Genomic DNA, 7,940 nt, shown 5'->3' with positions numbered 1-7,940 from the left:
CTGAGAGATCAATCACACAAACACCAGTGAAAAATTAGGGGGGAATGTGAGGCACATGGTCCCCTAGTCAAAACACTCAGTGCCACAAAGGGCTGGCATCTTGATCTAAGTAAATGAGTTCACTTCGAGTTTGTGTTCAGCAAGATCCACAAAGGTACAGTAGTGGTGTCAGCAGCAAGTCAGGAACCTGAGTAAGAGTCACCTTAGTACATTTGTGCTTCTGGGCTTACAGCCACGGGTAATGTACTGATTCCTTCCCTCCCCCTGCCAAGATACCAGTTTTTATTCCCAGCTGGAGCTGCAGATTAAAACCAATGACTGCTTGTTGGGAAGGAAACGTAGCCAATAAAGGTTAAAATAGAATAAATTTAGTGACACAGAAGGTGTGATTGGCTGGACAAAGCACATTGTGTGTACCATATTCTTTTGACTAAAAGGCTCTCTTTTTAAAACCAAATATTTCTTCCCAAAACAGCCTCTCAAATGGCTCCACAAATTTGGGATAATAAATAAATAAAATAAAAAGTGAAAAGATCTGATATGCACTAGAGACGATATCCTTGAAAATGTGTCATTTGATGTTTTATATTTTTTTTCTTAATTTGAGACTTCCAGTCCCAAGATGGCACCTGGGGGGGGGACACCCTTGCAGCCCTTGACAGCTTTCTAAAACTCGGTAGGCGGCCCTCCACCCAAAATAATTGCCTACCCCTGCAGTAAAGGGCAAAGCTGCGGATCTGAATATGGCAACACACCAAGGGCTTGGTGGCCCTTTGGGTCACATGGGATCATCCCTAAATGAGACAGTCATGGGGTGCATATAAACATGCATTAATGCACTTTTCGTGATGCAAATGAAATTTAATACTAAATAAATGCTCTTTAGGCTGCCTTAATGTGCAGTACTGAAAGTGCACAATTTTTAAGTGACCCTTAATGCACTTAATGAGCTTATTTTACTGCTCGTAAGTGTAATTGCACTTTTTTTAGGTGGCGCTTTAATGCACAGTAAAATAGGCTACTGTGCATTAAAGTGCATGCATAGATGTGCCCATGGCTGTGGCCTTCAGGCTGGAATAAGGTATAATGCTTTTAGAAACTTTTGCAGCACAGGGCAGATCTGGTGTTATTGGCTTCCCAGTGAGTTGCACGCTTTGAGCAGCCAAGCCCACTAGAGACAAGGCATATACTTTTTTACACACCAAAGGAACAGCTGTGGTGTTCATCATCTTAGCCTCCACAGCTCTCCTGACCTTGGGCCCTATTCCCTACCCATCCATGCTGTCATCCTGCCAAGTGGTTGTATGACACCACTGGCCCCTGGCCAGATAAAACAGGCCCTGATAAACCGTGCTACCACTCCAAAGGCCCCATCCCCCTTTGCAGCTGCACCAGATTTGATTAATCAGGTGAGATAGTTGGTATGGCTCCCTTGTCAGGACTTGGCATAGCCCACTAACTCCAGACTACTTCACATAGCAGCTCTGTGAATTAGGGCTGGAGGTGACTTCCATCTTGGGCAGCACACCAGGTGAGAACCTCCAGAACAAAAAGTTGGAGCTACATGGGGCTGTCAGAGTCTCATGTCCTATGTGGATCTGGCTGAGGAGAGGGACCTATAACGCTTACTCACCCTAAGGCAGAAGAACCCCTTTACACCTTGGATTTCCAAAGGAGGGGGTAAAGCATGGGGGCAAACAACTTCTGTACCCAGCTCCTCTAGGCTCCTTGGAAGATTGCAACCTTCCTCCCTAACCTGGCTTTTGGACTAAAGAAAGCATCAGTTATTCTCAAGATCTACTTTCAACCTGTCTCCCCTTTCCTGGCAAAGCTCCCTTTGCTTGTCTTGTGCCATGAAGGTAGCTTGAGACATTTGAGAAGAAAATAAAGTGCAATGGCTGAGTAAATAAAACTACAGGCCTGATTTTCAGCATGCACATACAGGCCCAGCTGAATTTAAAAGGAGCAACAAGAGCTCAGTACCATTAGAAGCCAGGCCACAGAAGTCTGGCTCTTTCTGATTTAGCATTCATGTAAACTAGCCTTCTAGGCTGCTAGGAAGACATAATGCAAGAGGCAAGATTTTCTTAGCAAGATATCTTTTAAGATGTAAGGCAGAGTTGTTTTTATATCACCAGACATCTCCCCTATTGTAAATTCATCACTGGCAGCCAGTCAGAAGGCAGCTTTGTTGTAGAGCCTCAGGCTGAAAGACTAAGCCCTGACTTCTGCTTCAGGTCCCCTCATATCCAGCCTCTTCGGCTAGGGACAGACATTCAAAAAGCCTAGGCCTAAATTGATTCAATCTTTGCAGGTTAGTCTAACCTGGCTAGGCTGAACTGGTTTGTAACCATACAGACATCCCCTCTGGACTGAGGAAATGCAGATACATGCCTGCAGTGCCTCAGGCTAGAAGCTGGGGGGCGCTAGTGCACCCCCCCCTCCCCTACCACAGGGCTGAGCTGAGGGTGGGCGTGACCAGGCCCTGGCAGGATGCTTTGCCCAGCAGGGAATTCAAAACACAGTGTTTATGATCCCTAACTCAGTGTTTATCACCCCATTAAGAACACAACAGAGGGACATTACCAGCTACCTGTTGATTCTGCCTATTAATTCTACCCGTTGATTCAGCATGGACCATAGCCAGCATGTGGTCTGCTAGCTAATACACAGACATTAGGGCTGTGTGAAGCTTCAGTAGCTGATTTGATTCGGAAGGGGTTTTGGCCCAATTCGGGGACTGAATCTCTGAATACAAATTGAATCAAGAGACCAGTTCAAAGCTCTGAATCAATTTGGAAAAGCTTCAGAAAAGATTTGGCTACTTCAGAGGTTTGGCCATAGACAAAGCAGGCAGCTGACACGGCTGCTTCCAGCTGGTAAGTCTGTTGGGGTTGGGGGAAGGAGGAGAAAAGGGGTGTGGGGGAGGGAGGGATTTGGGCTGGGGCTGGGACAAGCTGCCCAGCCAGGGCAGGGGAGGGGGGAAGGGGAGGGCAGTAAGAGGGCGCAGCTTGCTCCAGGCAGAAGGGAGCAAGCAGCAGCAGGACATAGCTCCCACTCCCAGCGCTGCCATGCCCGCATCCCATGCCTCCTCTGTACCGGCTGGCAAGCAGTGGCAGGGCAGAGTCCCCACTCCCAGTGCTGATGTGGATGTGGCAGCACTGAAACCGGGAGCTATGTCCTACTGCTGCCTGGAGTGAGCCATGCCAACATCACGCCCCCACTCCCTCCCCCCATACTGGCTGTGCAAGTGGCAGCAGGGCATAGCCCCTGTGGCTCCCCCTGCCAGGGCAGAGGCAGGCACAGCTTGAGGAACCACGGATGAAGCCCCCATGGCCACCCTGCCCAGCCCCATCCTCCACCTGGCCCAGCCTCCCAACACTTAAAAAAAAAAGCCCCACAGTCACCGGATCTGGCAAGAGGGATAGGGGCCTCATGGCAAAGCACCTCCATGCAGCACGGGACAGTGGAGGGCAATGGTAATCTCTCACCCTGCTTGGCACCTGCGCGGCAGCTACCCCATGGCAGAAGTGCAGTGCAACTTGGCAGGGCGCCATGTGCTCTCTGGGAGCTTGGGCAGCTCCACCTGTCAGCCGAAGCAGTGCTCAGCCCGAGTGGCCCCAGCCCCCAGACAGCATGCAGTGCCCTGCCAAGCCACACTGCATCCAAGCAATGTAACAGCTGCCACACAGGTTCCAAGTGGGGGGATCATCCCCGCTATCCTCCCTTGTCCCGTACTGCATGAGGGGCCTCTGCCACAAACTCTCAGAGGCCCCAGTTGCCACTGCCAGAACCAGTGAGTGTGGAGCTCTAAAAAAAAACAAAACCAAAAAAACCCTGCACTCACTGGATGCAGCAACGGTGATTGGGGCCTCTAAAAGAACGCCCCCATGCAGCACAGGGCAGCAGGGGCCAGGGGGGATTGCCCCCCACCTCCGCCTGGCACCCAGGCAGCAGCTGTTGCATTGTGTGGGTGCAGCACAACTAGGCAGGGTGCCACATGCTGTCTGGGAGCTGGGTGGCACCTTGTGTCAGCCAGAGCCCAGCACCACTTAGCCCCAGCAACCCCAGCTCCCAGGCAGCATGCGGCACCCTGCTAAGCTGCACTGCACCCACGCCATGAGGCAGCTGTGGCACAGGTGCCAGGCAGGGGGGGCAATCCCTGCTGCCCTCCACTGCCCCGTGCTATGCAGGGGGCTCTACAATGAGCTCTCAGAGGCCCTGATTGCCACTGCTGCATCCGGTGAGTGTGGGGCTTTTTTTTTAAGTGTCGGGACTAGACTGGGGCTGGGTGGGGAATGGAACTGGGAAGGGCAGCCATGGGAGCTTCTCCCGTGGTTCTCCCCACCCGGAGAGAGGCAGGCACAGCTAGAGAAGCTGCAAGAGAACCTGCATCCGCCCAGCTGTGCCTGCCTCTCCCCGGCCGATCCGAATCACTGAATCTCTCTGAATCAGCGCCGAATCTCCCAAAGCCGATTCGGCTGAATCAATTCAGGACAGTGATCTGAATCTCCAAATCAAATCACTGTCTTCTGAATTGGCCAAGTCCTGTTCCTATTCACACAGGCCTAACAGACACCTCTCGGCAAGGCAGAGGGGAGGGTGGAATTCCTGCTTAGGAAGTGGTGAGGGGAAGGTGAGGAACAGCCCACAGTCTCTGCTGGAACTGCATCCAGGGGGCAGAGAGCCCCACCCAGCCCAGAGAGCATGGCAGGATGCTGGTTTATCTTAAACCAGGAAGGGGTCTGGGACAGACATTGCATAAACTAGTTTGAGCCAAATCAGTTAAGTCTGATACTACATTCAACCAGATTTATCTCAAACCAGCTTCAGCCATTTTCAAACTGGTTTATGTACACTGAACATCTGTTCTGTTACAGGTTTAAACCAGTTTCTGATCACTTAAACTGGTTTATGTGTAATGTCTGGCCCTAGTCTTCAGCACCAGTCCCTCAGGCAGACAGAGCTATGGGAGGAGGGAAGGAAATGGATGAGAATGGCATGGCTGCACCTATTCTCACTCATGTCGTTCAGACCTGACTAAAAGCTTTAGGGATATATTCGGTCTTGTGCAGCTCTTGAAGCCAATGACATTTGCTCCCAATTTTCACCACAGCAGAACTGGGCCTGCACCGTAGTGCATAGCCATGAGAGAAAGCATGAAGTAGCTACTCAACCACAGCTGCTTGAGAAGGGAACTTCACTCACTGCAGAGTGAGGCATTCCTGCACAGGCCCTGAATGCTTTAATTCATATTTGTCGTGCCAAGCCATGGATAGCCAGGTCTAGGGGCCACCTCAGGGTCAGGAGAAGCCAAGAAGCCAGAGATCTGGCTGGGGAACCAAGTCAGAGATCCAGAAAGTCAGGCAGAGCTCAAAGTCAGGAAGCTAGCTGGGCCAGGTATCCAGGAGGTCAGGCCAAAGCCAGGTTGGGTATCCAGACAGTCAGGAAGAGCATGAGGTCAGGAAGGCAGCCAGATCAGGTATCCAGGAGAATCATCAGAGTCCATAGCAGCAAAAACCAAGTGTGCAGCAGCATAGATACAATGTTATACCTTGTTGCCCAGAACATTTCCTCTTTTAGGTCAGGGGTTTATATGGGAAGGAGTAAGAGGTCACCTGGTCTTGGCAGGCCACTCCAGTAGCAGACAGTGGGTGTGCACCTAGGCCCAGATGGGGTCGGGGGGTTCTGGCCAGCTGTGTCTGTCACAGTGCTCTGTTGGGGAGGTGGTAGACCAGGGTGAGCTGCTGCATTGAGTAGGCCAGTGCCTCAGGGTCAAGGCCACAGCCAGATGACATCCCTCCTCCCCCCATTCTAAGGGGCACTGATCTAGGTTTCCCCAGGTGGTCCTTGTAGATGTTTCATACTAGACTGGGGGCACTGATGTGTATTCCTCTGGTCTGTACTACTCCCACTCTACTAGGTACTTGGAGTTTCCTTGCTGCCATCTTAAGGTCAGAACCTCCTGAACAAGTACTCTTCTTGGCTGTGAGTCATTACAGGTGGTGAAGGACATTGGGAATCACTGAGGGAGTGCATTTTCTTTGTAGGGCTTGAACAGGAAAATGTGACAGACTGGGTAGATTTTCAGTGTTGGAAGAAGCTGCAATTTGAAGATGACCGGATTGATTTGACAGGTGACACAGAAAGGGCTTATGTACCCATGATCCAGTTTCTGTGAGGGCCGGTAGGTGCAGAGGTGTTCTGTCGACAGCCATCTTTTCTGTTCTACTGAGTAAGTGGGCCACTGCTGCCAATGTTAATCTGCATACTGTTTGTATGTTTCCTTTCCCTTTTCCAGCTGGGTTTTTAGTTCCCTTTGGTCTTCCTGCACATGTTGTGCCCAGTCTATAGCTCCAGAAGTGATGGGTAAGGTTGGGTGGAATGAATAATTGGCAAAGGAGGGCATTTGCCCACTCAAGGCATGCATGGAGTTGTCATAGGCAAACTCAGCAAGTGCTAGGAGGGGAGCCCTATTGTCTGACTGCATATTGAGATAGCACTGGAGATATAGCTCTAGGACCTAGTTTGTTCTTTCTGTTTGACCATTTGTTGGTGGGTGGTACACAGATGAGAGCTGGGCATGGACTCCCAGTAAATGCAGGACCTTGCACCAGGCTTGGTGAGGGAGAGGATCACCTCCTTGGCTCTGCTTGTGATGCATCTGTAGATGCATGACAAGGTGCAGTTGGCTTTACTGACTGCACCCTCACATTGTTGGCTCATGTTCATTTTGGAATTGATAATGACTCAAAGATCTCTTTCTGCCACTGCTGTCGAGAAGGGAGTTCACCAGCCTATAGGTATGCTGCTGGTTCTTACTGCCCAAATGCAGTACCCTGCACTTGTCAATACTGAATCCCATCCTATTCTCATTTGCCCACCCCTGTAACCTGTCCAGGTCCAGCAGTATCCTGTCCCTCCCTTCTAGCATGCCCACCTTGCACCAGATCTTGGTGTTGTCAGTGAATTTGAACAGGGTGTTTTTCACCCCCTCGTCCAAGTCACTAATAAAGACATTAAACAATGTGGGCCCAAGGACCACACCCTGGGGGACCCCACTGCCCACATCCCTCCAGGTCGAATATGACCTGTCCACCCCCACTCTCTGGGTGTGGTCCCTCAGCCAATTTGTGACCCATCTGACTGTGTAGGCATCAATGCCACAGTCACCTAGCTTTTTAATGAGAATGGGGTGGGAGACGGTGTCAAAGGCCTTCCTGTAGTCCAGAAAGACTACATCCACGCAACACCTGTGTCCAATGATTTTTGTGACCTAATTGTAGAAGACAATCAGGTTGGTCTGACCGGACCTGCCTTTAATGAACCCATGCTGGTTGCCCTTGAGCATCATCCCCCCCCCCCCAGTCCTTCCCAGATGTATTCCTGGATAATCTTCTCAAAGAGCTTCCCCAGGATCGAAGTAAGACTAACAGGCCTATAGCTCCCTGGGCCTGGGCTCTGGGCCTGCTGATTTGAACACGTCCATCCCCTCCAGAAGCTCCCTAACTTGGTACTCCCCAACCTAGGCCTGTCAGAGTCTCTCCTGAGTCCATCCTGAATCTCAGTGGGGGAATCCTGGTTCCTGCACAAAAAAATGGCGTCAAAGAAATTAAGAAATTGTTAAAAAGGTCTGCCTTTTCCTCTGGTGCAACCACCAGATTGCCTAGTGTATCCCGCAGGGGCCCCACGTGACCCAGTGCTTTCTTCATACGCCCTATGTATTTAAAAAAGGACTTTTTGTTGTCCTTGATCCTTGATGCTAGTCCTAGTTCTGTATCTGCCTTAGCTTTCCTAACAGCTCCCGTATAAGCCTGAGCGATGGAGGTATACTCCTCTTTGGTGATAACCCCTTCCTTCCACTGGGAGTATGCCTTTTTTTTTTTTTTTTTGGCTTTCAGACATTCCTGAATGCCTTTGGTGAGCCAGGGGGGCTTTTG

The sequence above is a fragment of the Gavialis gangeticus genome, unplaced genomic scaffold, assembly GCF_001723915.1.
Source record: "Gavialis gangeticus isolate Ggan-Ray unplaced genomic scaffold, GavGan_comp1, whole genome shotgun sequence".
In the NCBI taxonomy this organism is placed as follows: domain Eukaryota; kingdom Metazoa; phylum Chordata; order Crocodylia; family Gavialidae; genus Gavialis; species Gavialis gangeticus.
This window is presented reverse-complemented; position numbering follows the sequence as displayed.